Genomic DNA, 23,398 nt, shown 5'->3' on the forward strand with positions numbered 1-23,398 from the left:
AAAGGTTGATTTTCGTCTGCGTCTGACATTTTTTTTTCTCTTTTCAGAGCGAAAAATTTTCAAGAACTGCGTATTGGAAATCGAGTGAAAACTTGGGACTACCTTTGGTTCTCTCCTTGTGGATTGCGTAGCGGTTGAAGTTGGACGATTGTTCGGTTGTAACAAGAAGCTTTTTGCGGTGGAAGAGTTTTGCGGTTTTTTCTGGCATCAAGTGGATCTTTGGCTTTCGAGTCCTCCCTCTCTTCCCTCTCCAGTGGAAGAATTGTTCATCCCGGTAGCATCCGTTTGAAGTATTGCCGTTGAAACTAGCAGTTGAAGATTAACGAGAGCTTTGTGGGCTCGTCTGGCGATTCGAAGACAAAACATTTTCATTCCCTGTTTGAAGTTTGTTAAGTATTTTATTTTTTATTTTTTATTTTTTATTTTGTGGTTAATAGTAGTGTAGATCTCTATAGTAGTAGTAGATAATGGATATTGATGAAAATTCTTCTGGTTTGAAAGAAGGTGACCCTCCTCCTGGCTCATCTTCAAATAGCAAACCTTTTCGGATCAAAATTTTTCCTGCCTCGTTTTCTGGACCGTTTGTAGTGTTTTTTTCGTAAAAAGGAAAAACCTATTAACGTTTTATTGATTTCTGCAAAAATCTATGAAAAATATTCATCTGTCAAGGAAATCAAAAAGATTTCACTTGACAAGTTACGCGTTGTTTTTGGTTCGCGTACTGACGCAAATTCTCTTTTGGAATCTAAACTTTTTGCTGATTCATATCGCGTTTATGCACCATCTGAAATTTGTGAAATCAATGGTGTCATATACGATGATTCATTGGAATGTGAAGAAATTTTGAATAGAGGAATTGGAATTTTCAAAAATAAAGCTATTTCGCCAGTAAATGTTCTGGATTGTCATCGCCTATCCAAATTCCTTTTGAATGAAAAGGGAGGAAAATATATTCATTCCAATTGTTTCAAAATTACATTTGCTGGATCAGTTTTACCTGATTTTATTAGAGTTGGTGAAGTTGTTTTCGATGTAAGACTTTTTTATCCCAAATTGATGCACTGTGAACGATGCCTTCTTTTGGTCATACTATTGCATTTTGTTCCAATAAACCAAAATGTTCAAAATGTTCTTCATCACATTTATCATCAGATTGTAAATCAGATAAAAAATCAGATATTTGTATTTACTGCAATAAAAAACATGATTCTTTAAAAAATTGTCCAGTTTATATTGAAAATCATTAAAAAATGAATCAAAAATTGAAAAATAGGAATAAATTTTCTTATTCAGAGATTTTGAAAAATTCTAGTAATATTGCTGCCCCTAATATTTTTGAATCCTTAACTGATGATGAAGAAGATGATTGTGTACATACGGAAAATTTTATTTACAAACCTCCTACTAAAAGGAAGCGTGTTCAAAAAACAAATATTAATATTGATGAAAGTAGTTTAAATCCAAAGACAGCTTCATTACAACAAAATTTCCCTTGTTTGAGTTCTTCAAAGCCTCGAATTATTCCTGGCTTTCAGCGTTCTAATTCTGATTCACCAAATAGTAATGAAAATGTTAATGATAACCAAAACAGCAATAATAGCAATAATTCTTCAATTTTGGGAATTTTGGAAGATTTAGTTGATTTATTGGGATTTAATGATTTTTGGAAGAAAATAATCAAGATGATTCTTCCATTTTTGGCTTCTCTTCTAGATAAATTGAATTCATTTGGACCCATCATTGCTTCTTTGTTTTCTTCGTAATGGCTTCAACAAAACATTGTCACTTGAATATTCTACAATGGAATTGCCGTAGTATAATTCCTAAATTAGATAGATTAAAAGTTCTGATTGCTCAAAATAGTATAGATATTTTCTGCTTGAATGAGACTTGGTTATCAAATTCAAAGTGTTTACGTATCCCATCATATCATATCATTCGAAAGGATAGAGATAATTCATTTGGAGGAGTTTTGATTGGTATTAAGAATGGCATTGAATTTAAGTATTTGAACTTAGCCTTGAATATACAACTTGAGCATGTTGTTATTTCTGTTACTTATAATGATTGTAAATTTTGTATTATTTGCATATATGCTTCCCCAAATTCATACTTTTCCAAATCAGAATTCAAAATGATTTTAGATAATGTTTCATCACCTTTTATAATTGTAGGTGATCTAAATGCTCATAATTATTCCTGGGGCAGTGATAGAATTGACGGTCGAGGTTCCTTAATAATGGAACTAATAGATGAATTCAATTTATATATTCTTAATGATGGTTCATTTACGAGAATTGCAGTTCCTCCATTTCAAAATTCATGTATTGATTTATCTTTATGTTCCAATAGTTTAGCATTCAAATTATCTTGGAAAATAATACCTGATCCAAATGGTAGTGATCATCTTCCTATTTTAATTAAATTAAATAATAATGAATATAGTAATAAAACTGAAAATTCTAATATTGATGATCTTTCAAAAAATGTTGACTGGGTGAAATTTTCTGATTTAATTTCCATTTCATTAATCCATTGGGATAATTCTCAATCGCCAATTGAAAATTATGATCAATTTATCAAAATTTTGATTAAATGTTTACTTAAATCTCAAAAAACCAAGTCAGTACGCAAAAACCTCGAAAAAAATCGCCCCACTTTTTGGTGGCATAATGATTGTTCAATTGCTTTGAAAAATAAATCAACTGCATTCAAAAAATTTCGTCGTTCAGGCACAAGAGAAAATTATTTGTCCTACCGTAGGGAAGAAGCTTTGTTTACTCGCGTTACTAAATTTAAAAAAAGAAACTATTGGAAACATTTTGTTGAGAATCTTGATAAAGAAACTTCGTTAAGTACATTATGGTCAGTAGCAAGAAATTTAAGGAAACAGGATAATTCGTCTCCTGTTACATTGGAATATTCAGATAATTGGATTGATCAATTTGCATCGAAAATATGTCTTGATTTTGTTCCCCGTTCTATTAATTTCAAAAATGTAGAATTACACAATTATTTTCCTGAATTATGTTCTCCATTTTCGTTAGATGAGCTAAACTTGGCATTATCTATAACAAATAATACTGCTCCAGGTATTGATAATGTTAAATTCATTGTACTTAAAAATTTACCGTTTGAAGGTAAAATTCATTTATTGTCAATTTATAACTCTTTTCTTTTTCAAAATATTTTACCATTAGAATGGCGTTCTATTAAAGTAGTTAGTATTCTGAAACCAGGTAAAGACCCTTCTTTGGCTGATAGTCGTAGACCAATTAGTTTATTATCCTGTCTTCGTAAACTTATGGAAAGGATGATTTTAAATCGTCTTGAGCTATGGGCTGAAAATAATGACATTTTTTCAACTTCTCAATTTGGCTTTAGAAAGGGTCGTGGTACTCGTGATTGCACAGCCCTTTTGGCTTCTAAAATTTTACTTTCTTTCAATCAAAAACAAGATGTTATCTCCACATTTCTTGATGTATCTGGAGCCTATGATTCTGTACTTATAGATTTACTTTTCCAAAAAATGAATAATTTGAAAATTCCCTTAATTATATCCAATTTTATTTATAATTTATTCTCATATAAAATTATGTACTTTTATCACAATGGGTCTTCTAAAATTTTTCGTTATAGTTATTATGGTCTTCCTCAAGGATCTTGTTTAAGTCCCTTTTTATATAATTTATTCACTAGTGATATTTCAGCAATCATTCCAAATGGATGTTATTTAATTCAGTTCGCTGATGATAAGGTTATTTCAGTGGCAAAAACAGAGAAATAATTCGTCATTTTATGCAGGTTAGTTTGGATGGATAATATTGGTTTATGGGCTTTCAATAATGGTTTTAAGTTTTCGGTTCAAAAAACAAAATTTATTATTTTTTCTCGAAAACATTCCACTATTAGTGTAGATTTATATCTTAATGGTATTGAAATAGAGCAGGTTAGTGATTACAAGTATCTAGGTATATGGTATGATTCTAAACTGAATTGGGGTTATCATATTAAGTATATTCAGAAAATTTGTTCAAAGAGAATAAATTTTCTTCGCATTATCACTGGCACTTGGTGGGGTGCTCATCCATCTGATATGATAACTCTTTACAAGACAACAATTCGTTCTGTTATGGAATATGGTTGTTTTACTTTTGGTTGTGCTTCTCAAACACATTTGGCAAAACTCGAAAAAATTCAATTTCGATGTTTAAGAATTTGTCTAAAATTGATGAATTCCACGCACACAAAATCTATTGAAGTTTTAGCTGGCATTGTTCCTCTCAAAATTCGTTTCATTGAATTGAATACTAAATTTCTAGTCCAGTGCTTTACCAATAACCATCCAATAATTAACATACTGAAAGATTTGTATGAAATTAATCCCTCTTGTAGGATCCTAAATTCATTTATTTATTGTTACACTAGAAACATTGTCCCTCTTGATTCAATTAATTTTTATAATCATGACATAAATGTTCACTCTTTTCAACCTTTAAATGACATCTCTTTAGTTTTGGAAATAAAACAAATTCCATACTATGAGCATTATCGATTTGCTAAATTGTTATTTGACCGTAAATTAGGTGGAATTGAACCTCAGTATTTATTTTATACAGATGATTCATTCATTAGAAATAGTGCTGGATTTGGAGTTTATAATATTGAGGTGGCTCATTTTTTTAAATTGAAATCTCCTTGTTCCATTTTTGTTGCTAAATTGATTGCTTTATATTTCACATGCAGTGTTATTGAAGGGTATTCTCCAAATTTGTACATCATATGTACTGATAGTTTGAGTTGTTTAAATGCAATTAAATCAACAAATTTCAATTTTAAAATTCATTACATAATCATAATGCTGAGAAAATTAGTATACGGTTTACAACGTCGAGGATTTATTATAAAATTTGTGTGGGTTCCTGCACATTATCATATTTTTGGTAATGAACAAGCTGATTGTTTGGCCAAATTAGGTGCTACTCGAGGTATTATTTATGAACGTAATATTTTTCATTCGGAATACTTTGCTGAAATCAAACAAAAATCGAAATCTTCTTGGCAAATTGATTGGGATTGCAGTGATAAAGGTCGTTGGTGTCATTCCATTTGTCCTGTTGTGGATAAAAAACCTTGGTTCAAACATTTATCTACTAGTAGAAATTTTATTTGTCTGTTTTCAAGACTTATGTCTAATCATTATATTTCTAATAGTCATTTATATCGTATCGATATTGTAGATTCAAATTTATGTATTTGTGGTGAATCATATCAAGATATTGATCATATAATATTTCATTGTGTTCATTATACATTACCCAGAAAAAACTTGATTGATAGATTTAAAAGTTTAGGCTTTTCTTTACCTGTATCTGTTAGAGATATTTTAGGTTGTAAATCTTTAGTCATGATGAAAATTCTTTTCAGATATTTTATTGAAATTGGTTATGCTGTTTGATACTCTTTTAATTTTTTTTCAGTTTTCAAGAACTGCGTCCGATTTCTGTCCTTGATGTTCAAAATTCCTTCGTCGTAGTCAGATTACCTTGGTTCATCCCTTGACAAATCCGCATCAAGACCACGGCTCGATTACACAGCGTAACAAAAATTAACTTTTGGTCTGTCTCAAGAGCAAACCTATGTGTCTCTGACAGATTTTGGGCCACTGAATCCGAATCCGGGCTCAGATTTGCTCCAACACGTCACAATTTTGAGCTATACCTCAATTTATAGGGCAAAATATGCGATTTTGGGCTTTTTTGACTGCAAGTTATTAGGCATGGAAATATTTTTTTTAATCAATCAAATGGTTAATTGGTCAATAAACATCTAAATTACCGACTCATGCAAAATATTTCGTTTTACCAAATCGAATTTGATAGTTTTAAGCGATTTATGTTAGGTACGATATTTCCCATACAAGTCACCCTCCAAAAGTTGCATGCAAGTTTTTATACTAACATAAAATGCTTAAATCTATCAAATTTGATTAGGTAAAACGAAATATTTTGCATGAGTCGTTAATTTAGATGTTAATTGACCAATTAACCTTTTGATTGATTAAAAAAAATATTTCCATGCTTAGTAACTTGCAGTCAAAAAAGCCCAAAATCGCATATTTTGCCCTATAAATTGAGGTATAGCTCAAAATTGTGACGTGTTAAAGCAAATCTGAGCCCGGATTCGGATTCAGCGGCCCAAAATCCTTCGGAGACACATAAGTTTGCTCTTGAGACAAAAAAATGTTGCGCTGTGTTATGGATACTTTTCCGGAGGAGCCTTTAGTTTTAAGTATATTTTATAATGATTTTTGAAAAGATAAAAGAGGTTTTATGCCTTTTTGAGAAAGATTGCGTTGATGAGGAAATCACTCAAAGGGGCTTTTCCCTCTTTCAAAATTTTTAGTTAAAAATAAATAACAATAACAATAACAGTAACAAAAAATTGCCGATTATCAGAGCAAATTGCTAACCACTAGTTGCTTGTTATAAGAATGGCAGGGGATAACCTTGCAAAGTTTAACACACTCAAACTTTTGAAATTTGAATGCGTTTTTGAAAGTTCCTTATCTCTGGCGTTCTTTCTTCAATTAAATAATTCTGATGAATCTTTGATGTATCCAGTTAGCTCTGTGGATAAAGCATTGGATCGCCAATCCGGAGGCGACGGGTTCGATTCCCGTTCTGGTCAGCAACTTTACTCGACTTTCTTGGGTTACTGTATCATTGTGGTTGCCACACAATGTGTTCAAAGAAAGCGCTCCAATTTATAATTGTGTTAGTGCTCAAAGAACACTAAGTTGAAGACAGGCAGTCCAAGTTCCAGTTGTAACGTAGAGCCACAAAAAATGAGAAGATGAATCTTTAGCAAAAGAACAGCATTTACAGTTACAAACTTATGCAGCATGAAACAGCCCTAGTGGCTTTAGTTCAAGAGCCTTGCTTTCGTCAGGGGCATTTCCACCTAGATAACCTTGCGTACAAAACACCTTGCTATTTTTAGTAAAAATAAAAAGGCAAACTTGCGTGTCATGCCTCGAGCTTGTGTGCTGGTCAACAACATTATCATTTGGTTCGGTAATTATACTTCAATTTTTTTCCACCTAGATTGTGTGGTCTCTCACTCTTGATGTCTGACACAAAGTTCTGTTTCAGTATATCGAATATTATTATATTATCGATTTCGTATTAAACGCAACTAGTCTTTTGTTTTGTTTCACTAGTAATCCTAATTGTGAGGTGTCGTAAGATCTCTTCGTTCCATGAGACATTCTGTACATTTCCTTTTTTGAATTTACATGGTCTCAACGTTCTTCTAAATTGTAAGTTCATACAATTGTGCATGCTCACCAAAGTGAATCGTGATCTATGTAACTATCAATCCCTTTCTACCAACAAACACTCCTTCTAGTGACAACAGCGGAGGGCACAACAGCCTCTAATAGCAATGGTTGTCCAACAGATCTTCCTTTCCTTCCCCGGTTGACCTTAAGGGCATGGCCAATGCCGTTTCTTTACCCAACAAAGTTTGAGGTTTAGGAACTCGTACATTGAGTACGGTGTGCTTATTCCAAACCCCATATATTGTACCCTGTTCTATTCCGCTAGCTCTGGTCAATCACGAAGTAGCAAATACGGTGGTGCAGCAGTATACGGTCACCAATGCTCACGCTCAAATGATGCTTGTATCGAAGGTCTGGAACTCAAATGTTGAACGCATCCTTAAGCTAGCTCATTCTAGTGTTGACCGATTCCCGCTAGTTGTTGGACGGTTCACTGCGGTAGTAGAAATTGCAAATGGTCTGTTATAAATTTGCTCTCAAGTCTTTATGGGGGTTTCAGAAGGAGGAGTTTTGAAAAAGTTCCAGGGAAGTTTCTAGGATGTTTTAGAACAGATTCATGGCGTATCAAAGCTTTTCAGAGGGGTTTGACAAGGTTTTCGTGATATTCAGGGAGATTAAGGGAGCTTTCAATGAATTTCCAGGGAAGTTTTAAGGCGTTTCAAGACATTTCGGGGAAGTTAAGCGGATTTTGGCGGCTTTCAAGAGATTTTAAGAGGAGTCTCTAGGTGTTTCAAGGAGTTCCAGATGATTTCGGTGGGATTCGAGAGTGGCTTCCGGAGGTCGCAGGATGCTGTCAAGAAGGTTCCATGAATGTTTTAGAGGGGTTTAAAATGGTTTCAATGCATGCAAAGGCGTTTCAGGATGTTTCATAGGAGCTTTCAGACGATTTAAGGAGAGTTTTAAAGTGTTTTTTTTTTTTAATTTCAGAAAGATTACATGGATGTTTTAGGGGCGCTTTAAGGGTTTAAAGGCGTGCTCAGGCGCTTCATGGTGCTTTCAATGGATTTTCAGATAGAGTTCCAGATTCGTTTCTTGTGGTTCCATGGGGCTTCAGAAACCCCTTAAATCCCTGAAATTCTGATATTCCTGGAACGCCCCGAAAAAAATGAAACGTTTCTGGCATCCTTTTAACGCCCTGGAATGCCCCAGAAACCCCTTGTAACACCTTAAAACGTCCCTGAAACCTCATTTTACGCCCCTGAAACTTCCTGGAACCTCCTTGGAACCTTCTGTAAGCCCTGAAACTCCCCTTGAAAGCCCCTGAAACTCCCCTTGAAAGCCCCTGAAATCCCCTAGAGAGCTCCTGAAATCAAGTGGTTTCGGGCCCATAGAACACCTCTGCGATGCCCTGAACCCCCTGCAACTACTGAACCCCTTAAATCTCATCAAATACTTTCGGAACCCCTGGAATCCTCCTGGAACGCCAATTAAACCCCCTGAAATCCTATGGAAACGCCCCTGAAACTTCCTGACGACCCTGCGACGTTTCTAAATTCTAGAATTCCCGGGAACAACCCTGAAATTCTCCTGAACGCTCTTGAAACCATATTCAATCAATTCTCGTAACGCAACACCAGAAAGAGGTACCTATTGAGCATTTTCTACTCAATGTACGATTTGCGTAGATGCGATCTATTTCGATTCAAATGAAACATTAAAGCGTGTATAAGATACTATCCTAAAATTTGTTTCATGGTACCTAAAAGTTTGGCAATATTCGGCACTGAACTTTCAGGGCGTTTGAAGAAAAATATATTCTTCTTTGAAACTTATAACTTGAAAATGGTTTATTGGAACCCGTAACGTGGGTAGATCACCTTGGAATGGTGCGTTACGGTGTAAGATCTACGATTTCAAGTTTTGATCTTGCTATTTTCCAGCCCGGTTTATTTAAAGGCAGGAACATTCCAGGATCAAGATTTGGTGTACTTTTTTACATTATTTATTTATTTTTTAATTCTATTTATTTTTCACTGCTAATATATCGTTTGTTTCAGAGGGATAGAGGTAAATTTAACCTATATAGAAATAACAATTTTCAAAAATATAACAGTGGAGAACGTATCACAATTTAATACTTTTTTCTATTTCAGATTTACAAGCAGGCAATCAGCGATCAAAACGGCGAAGTATCCCTTTCTTTAGAAAGGTCAAGATTACCGTACGATACAGTGACAAGTAGACCACGTTTTCCGCGTTGATTTATTCGTGCCGAGTTCCATAATTTCGGTTTCTTTTTCGAACATTTACGATAATGTATTTTTGTTCATCACACCTTCAACTTATATTACGCGTTGCGAACATTCGCGGAAAATAAATATGTACAACGGTTTTATTATCCGCAATCTTATAACACGGGAACGCGAAAAATAAGTAATACAAAAACATAGGTGAAACTCAAGTGCAACGATTTTATTTGTTTAGTTGTCCAGTTTTCTCGTAAAGCTACGGCGCGGGTTTCGGTTTTTCAGCATTGGCAGTAACACTAAACGGAATTGCATACAGTTTATTTTCTGACTGAGAAACGATAAGATAAAACGTGCGTTATTACGAGTTGATCCGTCATAAGCGTGGTTTAAAAGTTATTCATACCCGGTATATAATTAAATTTAATACACAAACATACAATAAAATTATTGTATTCTTCCGACAGCCGGCTGGCGGAAGACTGAATCATATCAAGGGTTGCATAGCTCACATCACTTACCAATGTGAATCCAGATCTATGTAACTTTCTATCCCTTCCCTTCCCACTAACAAACTTCCTTCCTGTGGCAACCGTGGGGATGCGGAGGTACACACGGTCTCTAGTAGCAACGGATGTCACACCAACATTTCTTCTCTTCCCCCGATGACCGTAAGGACGTGGCCGGCGCCGGTACTGACAATATAAAGTTTTGAACCTTCAAAATTGCACATTGAGGATGGAAAGCTACACCCAGGCCCCATCCATTTGGTTCCCTGTGCAATGTTGACTGTTCTGATCAGTAACGGAGTAGCAACTACGAATTGTACGGTCATCTCATGCTCATGCTCATGCTCATTAGGCCTGTCCAGCTTTTCAAAAATGTTCTCTGATTCTCAAGTCCACCCCCATATTTTGATTGCCATCCTAAAAGAAGTAAATGGTCAAAATTTCAGCCAAATCCATTGAAATTAAGAGGTGCATCAAATCAATTTTGTGTTTTTCGACTATTTTTGAACTTCAAAAAATCATAACTACACTAAAACTTGTCAAAACTTAATTCTTTCGGCAGAAATTGAAAGCTATACTTGTTTGCTACAACTTCTCCGAACAACATGTGCCAATAAAATTGAAGGAAACATGTGTAATTATCACATTTGTGATCAGAAAAACCTTAAAAAGTTGATTTTTTGATAAATTTTGTTCTGGAACACCCTAATATACGTAATAAGTTTGATATTTTAAAACGGCATCATATTCTCTCATGTTTTTTGGTTATTTGTTTCTTTGACACCATTGCTGTAGGAGTTGAACAAAAAATATTAAAATTCGGGAAAGCCAAATGTGGCCTAAAAACTAGCTTTTTGGGGACAATCACGCTGTGGCGCGAAATTGTACTGAACGTAGTAGCTTTGCTTCCTAGTAGTTTGCCTTGGCTACCCCCTATAGGGCACTGCATGAAATTCTCTCCTTCTCTTTCACTCTTACAGAAATTTTGTAAACAACAAGGCCAAGAAACGTCAAAATCCCATACAAAATCAAAACAATGCAGTGACCTATCACGGGTGATAACAAACAAGCGTGATGACAGGTGTTGGCTATCATATCAGTGCTGACGCGATGCCACTTTTTGCGCGCCAAAGCGTGATTGCACCCGAAAAGCTACTTTTTAGGACACATTTGGCTTTCACGAATTTTAGTAATTTTTGCTCAACTCCTACAGCATTGGTGTCAAAGAAGCAAATAACCAACAAACATTGGAGAATATGATGCCGTTTTGAAAAATCCAACTTATTACGTATATAAGGGTGCTCCAGAACAAAATCTATCAAAAAATCAACTTTTTAAGGTTTTTCTGATTACAAATGTGATAATTACACATGTTTCCTTCAACTTTATTGGCACATGATGTTCGGAGAAGTTGTAGCAAACAAGTATAGCTTTCAATTTCTGCCAAAAGAATTAAGTTTTGAAAAGGTTTAGTGTAGTTATGATTTTTTGAAGTTCAAAAATAGTCGAAAAACACAAAATTGATTTGATGCACCTCTTAATTTCAATGGATTTAGCTGAAATTTTGACCAGTTACTTCTTTTAGGATGCCAATCAAAATATTGGGGTGGACTTGAGAATCAGAGAACATTTTTGAAAAGCTGGACAGGCCTAATGCTCATGCTATAACTTGAAAATGGTTTATTGGATTGAAAAGTTGTCTTCCAAAGTGTTTTCCCTGCCCTTCAGTTCAGAGAGGGTTTGGGCAGCGTTCTGCCAACTTGGTCGAGGCAGGATTCTTGGGAGAACAAGTAAGGGGTCGTTGAAAGATTATGTAACAGTATTTATTGTATTTTGTGTGAAAAATTCTAAGCTTTCCCATACAAGTTACGTAATATTTGAAAAACCTCATCAACACTGATATTCTAAAGAGCTGGAATGATGGGTTGAGCTTGTAGTGATCCCTTGAAGATGGGATGCAAATCATTAACTCGCGATCGCGCATCTTTGGTACTTCAGGAAAGCAGTACACTACATAAACGAATGGATTTTAAAACACATCCGATACATTACAAAAATTTAATGATTTGCTATCCATGTCCGTGGAACCATTCTGAATAGCCACTTAGGAAACACACTGGATTTTATTTCTTTTTATTTATGACTATTCTCATTATTGTTATAACTTTTGCCTTTCGCGAAACGCCCTCCCCCTGGATATTCGATCTTGACGCGATGGGAGGGCTTAACCCATTAGCACTTTAGCACCAGTTCTTTCACCACCGCTTGGACTTTGAGCTAGATATATCTAGTTTACGAGTTGAGCGCAAGCGAAGGAATCGCCGTAAGTGCTAATGGGAACCAAAGGAGTATCCGTCGTGCATTTATCACAAGTCAAAAACAAATTATAATTCAGCTTGCATAGACCTAATCTTTGCAATCTTTGATTTTTCTAAAATTTAACAATAATTGTTAAATTTAACGTAACGCAAGAGTGGGTAGAGGAGGTCTCTGCGTTACACTCATCATTCGTTACTTGAATTCGTTAGTACACAGGACAGGGGACACTAAGATGAGTTGACTTACAGCCTTACAGATTAGATTCATTACAATTAGAAGATTATGGACTGATTAGGTAAAGATAAAACTGTTGATTATAGGAGTTTGTATTTGTATTTCTTATTTTTATGGGTTTTGTGAATTTATAAAAGTTGACAAATAATCATTATCATTTTCATTTTTGACAAAAATCAGTTGACTGAACTTTTTTGTTTTTATATCTTAGACGGTATTATTTCACTGATCAAGAAAAGCAGGAATTTAGTTAGGACTTAGGACGGTTGACATTGTAAAGGGTTACGATAGATATAATATTACTTTGGACTGAGATGATCACAGATATGCAGAAGATGACTAGCGAAATTAGGAACACATTTTGATACATTATTGACTATATTTTGACAAATAGGGTTTGACAAATTTCTTTACAATATCGAATGGAAGCTCAAAAAGTGTTATCTAACACTAATATGAGAGTTATTTGGAGATGATGCTGGTGCTGTCAATGACTAACATCGGTTATTGACACTATTGGTAATCAGCTTGAAATAATTTTCAGAATGTATTATAAAATAACTGAGGATATTATCTGATTATTGTTTGGGGAAGCTGTCAGAAAAACTAGTTGCCCATATCGGCTAAAAACGCTAGTTCTGGTAGCTGTCTTCGAATAATTTTCAGAAATATCAAATCTTTAAAAATTAGCTACGACACATTTCTTTTTTTTTTGTTTTTCTTTTTGCTCTTTGTATATTTCTTAAGAATAGTACTCTGAAGGCGTTAACATAGACATAGACACCCTTTTTATCTCTGAATGTTGTCCAGTGACCTCGGAGATTTTCGATTATTGAAATATTCTTCAATTATCAAATCATCTTTGGAGCTTCCATTCGATCAAAACACTGGGAAAAGTTAAAAACAGTATTTTTAAAAACTACTACGACCTAATGCTAATAACTACACACTTTGCTCAAGTTGACGACATCGTCTAGTCCATCGTGAGTATTAGTCCTAGTAGGGGGAAAGTTGGGAAAGGGTCCAGGCTTTGCTATCAGCTGTCCTGCAGCTCCACCTGGTCACTCTTCAAAAAAAAAAAAAAAAAAATATTCAACGGAAATATTGCATCTATGCGAGAAATAGAAATACACTAGAACTCCAATGGCGCTGTAGTCACTTTTCCTATTTAATTATTATAACAACTTGAACTGTAATTACTGACTATTTTTAAGTGTCCATCTTATAGAGGATCTTTTGTTTTGGTAAACAAATTTTATTTGACACTTCTAGTACCGCTACTGACGCTGTAAGGGCGTCGCAAATTAGATGTTAGTCACACGAACAGTCGCGACATTAGACTTCTGTGGCTAGTTATTCTAATATGCGAGATGTCATATAATACCTGAAAACCTTGCCCTTCATTTTTTCTCGGTAGAAAGCTGACTTTCAGCTTTAAATTTTGCCAAGTAGCCTAGAATAATTAAATGCTTCTATTTTTTCTTGAATATTTGTTCATTAACGTTTACTTTTTTTGATATCAGAAATAGATTGTAACTTCTGGGAAGACCAAATAACCTACGTTATTGATCTTCTTCTTCTTCTTTATGGCTCTTCGTCCCCACTGGGACTTGGCCTGCATCGCTTCAACTTAGTTTTCTTTGAGCACTTCCACAGTTATTATTTGAAGGGCTTTCTTTGCCTGCCATTGCACAATGGTCCGAATCCACGTTTTAGCAGGAAAAAAATCCGTATCTCTGTTTTCGTTAATTTTAGGCATTTGGTCTCTTCAGAGAAGTTGTTTGAATTTGTTTGCCGCATCTTTCCCAAAAATTTTTGATTAGGGTGGTCCGCGTCTTAACTCAAATCTGGAATAGAACTTTTAAATTTTAAGTCATACGCGATCGAGTTCTTCAGAAAAGTTGTAGGCAATACTATTTCGAGCAACTTTGCCGAATACGCCATTTATCTAGCTCTTATTTTGAACATAGTAGGTCAATTTTAAGTTTTGACTTAGGGTGAGCCACCCAAAACGGTTTTGACGTAGGACTACGTCTCTCTTTTCTATACCGGGTGTCATTCTAAATTTTCAGAAATCGGCCGCGTTACGTTTGAAGTGGAGATTTTGAGCGTTAATAACTCAGCCATTTCTCGTTGAATTTTCAAAATTTTGGCTCCAATCGATTGGAAATCTTTACACCAATTATGTCCAATATTAACATTTGCTGATTTTCAATAACAAACTATTGAAAAATTGGGAAAAGTGAACCCATGTTTATTCCAGCCAATCACGATCGAGCACATTTTGGATGCTCCCATCGAATATAAAAGCTACTGCTTCTTCGCATCTTCCCTCATTTGCCTTTGTCGTCTCGAGGTGAACGCATCGAACGAGAGCTGCCTACTTTCTTCGTTTGCGTTTTCGCTCATTCTTCTTTGACGGCCGTGTCGGCTCGGTGGCGGTGGTTTTTGGCAAGGGTGCTGTTGCACATTCACCTTCTAACCGTCTAACGCGGCTGACCAAGGAAGTGTTTGAACATCGGATTGATCGACGGTGGTGGCAGAGGCAGCAGCAAAATCCGGCGGGCACGGCAGCAAGCGGCGGGCCAATTTTCGACGGCTTCCAGCAAACAGCACGGAGAAATAAAACACGCATTGCGTGGCATGATGAATTGATCTCAATTTCTTCCTAAAACCGTCCATAATTCAAACGGTTCTTTTCAGGACCATCGAAAATGCTTCCTAGAGAGTTAAGGTGAAGATATGACGAAGCCACACCTCGAATTTTCAAGAGCACAAATCTGAAGAACTGAATGTCGATTTGCGCTGAAAAGTTGATCGATTGGTCACCACCAGCGGGTAACCAATCGATCAACTTTTCAGCTCAAACCGACATTCGGTTCTTCAGATTTGTGCTCTTGAAAATTCGAGGTGTGGCTTCGTCATATATTCACCTTAATTGGATAAATTTCCTCCATCGACCGAGAAAGTGTAGTGAAAACAAATAGTGAAAGATTGAATTCTTGGTGGTGGTTCAGCAACAGTGAAGGCGATCACTAATCTCATCCACGGCAGCCAGCGGCGGGCCAATTTTCGACGGCGTTCAGCATTCAGCACGGGGAAATCTAACACGCATTGCGTGGCATAATTTATTCATGTCAATTTTCTGCCTGAAATCGTCCAATATTCAAACGGTTCTTTTCAGGACCATAGAAAATTATTCCTCAAGAGTTGTGAATCAGATAATTATTTCATTCCATCGCTCGGTAGAAGTGTGGTGCAACCGAAAAGTGAAAAATTGTATGCTTGGTGGCCCCGCAACAATAATGATGCCGGCCACTAATGATTCCACCAGGAATTTAGCAACGTTTTATCCTATCCAGACCATTTTTCGTGAAACATTGTTTAATTTAACCATTTTTCGAATTAAAATAATCTAAATCTTCCAATATTTTGGTTACATTATTCGTTAAATGAAAATTTCTCATTATTCTCGGATGATTAACCGCTTCAAGCGTCTGGTGCATGCGGGGCGGGTCACGCAAACGAAATAATCTGGAAAGCCAGCCGAATGGGAGGAGCTTCATCTGCAAATCTAGGGGCATAAAACCTGTTCCCTCTGATTTCTTTCGTCATTTTCGTTGGATCAGTCAGGCAGGGTGGATGTCACCTCCACAGCTGAGCAGTAGCACATCAACTCAGCCGCAACTCTCGGCTAACGTGCGGATAGCACCAGGAATTTCATCCATGGCAGAAAGCGGCGTACCAGTTTTCGGTGGCATCCTGTATTTAGCAAGGAGAAAACCAACACGCATTGCGTGACATGATGTTTTTATGCCATTTCGTTCCTAAAATCGTCAATTAATCAAACGGTCCTTTTCAGGACCACCGAAAATGATTCCTCAAGAGTTGTTAATCAGATAATTTCATTCCATCAATCAAGAAAAGTGTGGTTCAATCGAAAAATGAAAAATTGAATTCCGGCCACTAATCGTTCCACCCAAAAAAATTTCAGAGGTCCCATACAAAAAGTGTGGCATAGGGATGAGGAGGGGTTGAAAATTACTAATTTTTGTGTGCCGTAATTTAAGGACGATCCCTTGTTTAATTCTAGCATTTTTCGAATTAAAATGATCTTAATCTGTTTATATTTTGGTTACTTTATTTGTTAAATGAAAATTTCTCTCATTTTTTGGTTGAAAATCGTTTGAAGCGTCCGAAGCATGCGGGGCGGGCTTGGGGGCGGGTCATGCAATCGAAATAAACTGGAAAGCCAGTCGAATGGGAGGAGCTTCATCTGCTAATCTAGGGGCATAAAAGCTGTTCCCTCTGATTTCTTTCGTCATTTTCATTGGATCAGTCAAGGAGGGTGGAGGTGGATATCATGTCCACGGCTGCGCAGCAGCACGTCAACTGCGACGAGTGATAGCACCAGGAATCTCATCCACTGATCACGGCTGCGGTGAGCCCGGCAATGGAAGTCACCTCCTCATCTGGGTAGCTGCGCACCAACCCAGCGACGGCTCTCGGCTATCTATCTGATAGAACCAGGAATCTCATTCACGGCAGCAGGCGGCGGCAGTTTTCGATGGCTTCCCGCATTCAGTGCGGATAATTTTCAATTGTCTTTCTAAAATTAACCGTTATTTGAACGGACCTTTTCAGGACCAGAGAAAATTATTCTTTAAGAGTTATAAATCGGATAATTTTCGGATATATTTCAACGATCGGTAAAAATGTAGTGCATTCGAAAAGTGAATGGTTGAATGCTTGATGGCTCAGCAACAGCAAAATCGATCACTAATCTTTCTACACGAAATTTAGCAACGCATTATCTTATTCGGACAATTGTGCCTGGAACATTGTTTTATTCTAATATTTATCGAATTAAAATGATCTTAACTATTCAATACTTCAATTAGTTTATCCGTTCGATTAGAAATTGTCTCAAAGAACGGTTGCAGTCGTTTGAAGCATCTGAAACAATGTGGGCGGGTCATGCAAACGGAATAAACTGGAAAGCCCGCCGAATGGGAGGAGCTTCATCTGCTAATCTAGGGGCATAAAAGCTGTTTCCTCAGTTATCTTTCGTCATTTTCCATCAATCAGTCAAGGAGAGTGGAGATGCCACCTCCCAGCTAGGCAGCAGCACACAAACTCAGCGATGACTCTCGGCTATCGTGGTGGCAGCACCAGGAATCTCATCCACGACAGCAAACGGCCGCATTCAGTATGGGTAAAATCGCATTGCGTGATGAATTCATGCAATTTTCTTGCCAAAATCTTCCGTTTTATAAACGGTCTTTTCCAGGATCAGCGAAAATGATTCCTCAAGAGTTATGATTCGGATAATTAAAAGCGACAGACTGAAAGCTTGGTAGTTCAGCAATAGTGAAGTGGCTACTAATATGTTCTTCCTGGATGAAAACAACGTATTGTCGAAAGAGTTTCACGTTAAACTTTCGTTGAAAAGATCTATCTAACGCCGTTCAATTATCTCATAATTAATCCGCTCGATGAAAATTCTCTCGGTATAACAGTAATTTAACAATTTCCATAACAGCTTCTTGAGCTAAAGTTAGCTAAGAGTGATTTGTTTTACTCTTATACAGCAAAAATGTGTGTTGGGTTGTGAATGCGTTCAGCGAAAGCGATCACACAACAACTTTACTAAACACATCAGTCCATCATTGTATTATGGAAATATAAAAGTCGGAATCTCGTTCCAGTCTTTGTCCTACGTCAACATTGCGGTTATGTCTCAGACATTACCCACTCCTAGTTTTTTCGCAATAACTTTTTTATTTGATTTTTTTCGAAGATGTGAGTTTCGGAGCATTTGAAGAGCAAGTAATGACGCATATTTGTTCTGAACATTGCACGTTGCTAGGTCTTGTCATTCAAATGTTATGGGCAATTTTGACTTAAAAACAACGATGTCTTCAAATGCTTATATCTCTAGGAGCTGGTAAAATAAAAAAAAATCTTTAAGCGGAATTTGGGAGGTCACATATAAAGCCAAATTTGGAGCAAAAATTACGAGAACGTTATTTTTTAAATTGGAATAAATCGACTTCAAAAATCCCAAAATTTGAAAAAACTACTTATAACTCATACAATTTCAAAAATAGAGTCAAACTGTCTTCCGAAAAAATGTAGGTTTTTACCATGCCTACAAGTTTTCCATACACGAGTTTTTTGCAAAACGTGAAACAAAAGCTTCGCAGGGAAATCGGCCGGTGAAAAAGAATTCTGCTGGTGATTCGACAGAGAAAATTCGATAGAGATTTGATATTAAAATGCGGCTCGTGAACGAAAGTGAACAATTTTCTATAGTGTGGTGATATGGTTCTTTAAGCGCAAGATCACAACAGAGTTTTCGGTCAAGAATGTTATTTGTTGAAGTGGTTAAAATGGAAAACTTCCAAAAGTGCTGTGAGAAGATTCTTAGAACAATTGTAGTGACTCTAAACATGTGTTTTATATCCCCGTTTTCCTTTTTCGCGTATTGATTTTGTAGAATGTGATTCTTAGTGCTTTGTGTCACTTGCTTTGAATTGTAGCTTTGGGTATCGGAGCTCGTTTTAGATTTTCGGAGGACCATTTTAAGGTTTCCGCGTTATTCCCAATTATTAGTACGTTTTAACTCCTACGCTGCTCGGAAATTGGTGGCTTTTTCATGGTGGTTGCGTCGCGAAAAAGTGCAGTAAATTTATTTCAATGATGCTCCACAAAGTCATACGCATGACAACCGCCGAAAGATGGCCATGGTAACGGACCCGAACATGTGCAAATCATCAAGAATCAAAAGAACCGGAAGCGAACCATTGGATAACGAACAGATGGACAGATGGGTGAGATCTTTCCAGCATATATTATTCAACTTATTTTCTCAATTATGTTTGCCATTATATTTGTATATCATCATTTCCAACTGTATATTACCTGGAGCGTTTGGTACGGTATGTCCACGCATCCTTCCACCCCTGTAGATTCTGGAACTGTTTCGACGACGCTTGACGAAACATTTGAAAGTCGAGGCATTTCCAAGAGTCATCTTTGCGTTAAATACTGCGCAGTAGGCCTGGCCGCTTTGACGCTTGTGTCATATCCTTGATATGCCACAAGCATCAATATTGACAAGAAAAATAATCGAGCGTAATCTAACCCGATTATTTTCCAGGATGCTTTCTTGTACTGGCTGCGTATGTATTAGATTAGATTAGATTAGATTAGATTTAGCTCAATATCAAGTTTTACAACTTTTAAAAATATGGAATTAACTAAAATCCAAATATCTTGCGTTTTGTTCAACCAATTACCAATCTTTTTTCATAAATCAAAAGCTGAATACAATACCATTAGAACATCTGAATGCAGGTTTTGCGTCAGATTTTTTTAGGGACGATTAGGGAGTTTTAACCAAATTTTCAAAAATATATGAAGAAATGTATTTTTTTTTTCAATAAGAAAAAAACAATATAAAAATTGTTTCTCATCGTTTATTTGACATATCATATGTAGGCGAGTTATAGTAAAAAAATCAGCTCAATCGGAGCATTGATTACGGAGAATGAGATGTGTGAAGTGAGTGACGTTGCTTAAAAATAGAACAAAAATCGACTTCAATCCATCAACCTTGTATGGAAAGTCGAAAAAATTTCCGCTCTACTGTATTTTTTTTCCTTCGCGTTTTCGAACTCAGGGCATGATTCTACATCAAAAATGATCATCAGCTTACCGAGTTCAAAAATGCTGTAAACTAGTGTAATGACGATTAAAGACAGCCTCATTTATTTAATAAGACATGCAGCTATCGGACGTAACAACTGTATCTGAGAAAATGGTTTTGAAATCCTGCGTAAAGAATAATGTATTGTGTTTGCAGACAAAAATCAATTTTGCTCAAATGCTTCTCACGACCAATAGTTTGTTGCTTGCTATAGAGCACTGCACGCCGCTAAGGTTGCAAAGCAAAATTTTTCTAAGTTTTTGGCATCATGGCATTATTTCAAGAGCACTTTTCTACAGGACTTCTTCGAAGAATTTTTCCAACAATTTCTTAAGGAGCTCCTCTAGCAGCTTTGTAAGGAACTTCTCATGGTGTTCTTTATAGGTTTTCAAAACAGGAGAAGGATAACATTTCCACAGTAATTCCTACTGGGAATCCCAGAAAAAAAAGACTTCTGAAAACATTCCAAAAGCATCTGGATGAATCTCAGAAGAAACTTCCAGAAGAATTTCAGAAGGAACTCCTGGAGGCATTTGGAATGGAAATCATAGAGAAATTTCAAAAGAAACTCTGTGAGGGGCAGGGTCGTGCAATTTCGAAAGGAAAACATGACGTACGACGACTGTAGCAAATCGTTTCCCATGCGAACGGACTGCTGTGATGCTTTATCTCTCACCCAGCAACACACTCGTTCGTTGCTGCTACAGAAACAAGTGTGTATGAAACATGGGATGATACACTTGGATTTTCGTTTCATTTATGAGTCATTGAAATACTTCAACATGCTAAAAACACTATTTAAACCACATTTTTAAATAGTGGTGCACGCCAATAGAATGATAATTATGTTTTATGAAAGAGGATAACAAACTCGATCACTTAAATCCAATTAACCGGCGCCCGTAACCATTGAGAGACTAGCGCGCACCAGTGAGACACTAATGCTCTGACGGGTGAAGCACAAGCAATGCGACCGGGTGGGAGACTACCGAGTGCTACGATGAGTGGAAAAGTTTTTTTTAACGACCGAGTCATTAGAAAAATGTATGAAACACTTGAAGTGACTCATTCAAATGTTGCATGAAAGTGTATCATTGAAACGAAATTGTACGCCCCCGGTGAGGGGTTCCTTGAGCAGTTCTAGATGGAACATTTGGAAAAATCTTGAATTAACTCCTGGAAAAAGAGATATTTTTAGATTCTCAGAAGGAACTCCTGGTTCAAATTCTGAAGAAAACACGGAAGAAATTTTCGAATGAATCCCGGAAGGAGTCTCTGAAGGAATCCCGAATGTAATTTTAGGAAATCCCGGAAGATTATCTGGACATAACTCCTGGTGAAATATAAGATAGAAAATTCTGGAGGAATTCCAGAAGGAATAATGGGAGGAATCCGTAAAGGGATTCCTCGCGGAGTTCTAAGAGAATGGAAAGATGCCGGAAAAAGTTCCTGGAGGAGTTCCGGTAGTAAAAATCCTGGATAAATCCTAGAAGGAAGTCCATGAGGAATTTCAGTAGAATCCAGTAAGGAATTCCTGGAGGAATTCCGAAAAAAAACTCCTGGAAAAATCCCAGAAGCAATTCCTGGGAGGGCTTTTAAAGACCGGTGGGGTTTCCTGTCGAGATCTCGGAATGAATATCTAAGTGAATTACTGAAGAATATCAAGAAGGAATTCCTGGAAGAATCCCGAAAGAAACTTCTTTGGGAAACACAGAAAGAAGTTCTTATGGAATCTCAAAAAAAAAAAAAATCCGGTTTAAATCCCTGAAGAGATGCTGGTGGAAGAAAGGAGAAGAAAGCCTTGAAAGAACTCTTGAAGCAAACCATGGATAAACTTTTAGAAAAACATTAGAAAACAAACTGCTTGAGAAATCTCAGAAGGAACGTTTGAAGAATCTCTGAAGGAACCCCTGCAGGAATTCAATATGGAGCAATTTTTAAATATGGAATCCCAAAGGAAATTCTTGGAGAAACCCCAGAAGGAAATCCTGGAGGAATTAAAAAGGGAAAAAATCTCAAAACGGGATTCCAAAAAAAAACTCCTTCAGGAATTCCAAAATGAACTGCTGTAAGAGTTTGAGAAGAAACCAATTTGATATTTTGAAGAGATTTATTAGTGAGCAAACTAATATCTTCGGAAGAGCTCAGGCTAATATGGTATTTAACTATGTTGGGAGCATTAATTTCCTGTTCTTCGGCATCAAGCAGAACGATGGGTGGTTTATTGAGACATTAGCTTTGCTGATAATCTCCACTGGTTGCACCTATGGTCTGGAAGTCTGCGATCTGATCCTGGCAGTCGGCAATGTTATTTTGCTATTGTGTTTTTTTTTTCATAATGTTTTATAAACATGAAATCAGATCTTGTACCGACTTTTCGAACCCTCTAAGCAGAATACCTTCTTCGGATGAGTGTTATCAGTTTCGTACCTTTTAATTCCGCCCTATGTTGCTTATCCTTTGACAGATACGCGCATTTCGACTACCACTTGTAATCTTCCTCAGTGTCAGTGTCCACTGGATTATTGACACTGAGGAAGATTACAAGTGGTAGTCGAAATACGCGTATCTGTCAAAGGATAAGCAACATAAGGCGGAATTAAAAGTTCGTACCTTTACACTGATTACACTCATTCGAAAAATGAAATCAGAGCTAAATTTGAGATTTTTTTTTTTGTTTTTTTTTATGAAATTTTATTAGGGGAGGGGGTGTTCAAGAAGCTACGTCATTTATAGAGATGGTGTCTGAATATGTGACGAAATGCTACGAGGGGGGAGGAGGGTGTTAAAAATCGCTCTAAAAAAGCTACGCCAATTATGGACGACCCCTAACGAAACGTTTCTGGACCAAGATGGAAACGAACCCGTCACCCTGAGCTGGTTAATGCTGAATATTCACGCCTTTACAACTGTGGCTGTATGGATCTTCTTCTTCTTCTTCTTAATGGCTCTACGTCCCCATTGGGACTTGGCCTGCCACGCTTCAACTTAGTGTTCTTTGAGCACTTCCACTTTGAGCATTAATTGAAGGGCTTTCTTTGCCTGCGATTGCATGAATTTGTATATTGTGAGGCAAGGACAATGATACACTATGCCC

General features: G+C 36.6%; 1 protein-coding gene across 4 annotated transcripts in view; it reads left to right on the forward strand.

Moving 5' to 3' along the window:
- The window catches only part of LOC109401002 (ras-related and estrogen-regulated growth inhibitor), a 321,248-nt gene that overhangs the window by 112,386 nt on the left and 185,464 nt on the right, over positions 1-23,398 (forward strand). The window lies entirely within an intron of this gene.

The sequence above is a fragment of the Aedes albopictus genome, chromosome 1 (genome assembly GCF_035046485.1).
Source record: "Aedes albopictus strain Foshan chromosome 1, AalbF5, whole genome shotgun sequence".
In the NCBI taxonomy this organism is placed as follows: domain Eukaryota; kingdom Metazoa; phylum Arthropoda; class Insecta; order Diptera; family Culicidae; genus Aedes; species Aedes albopictus.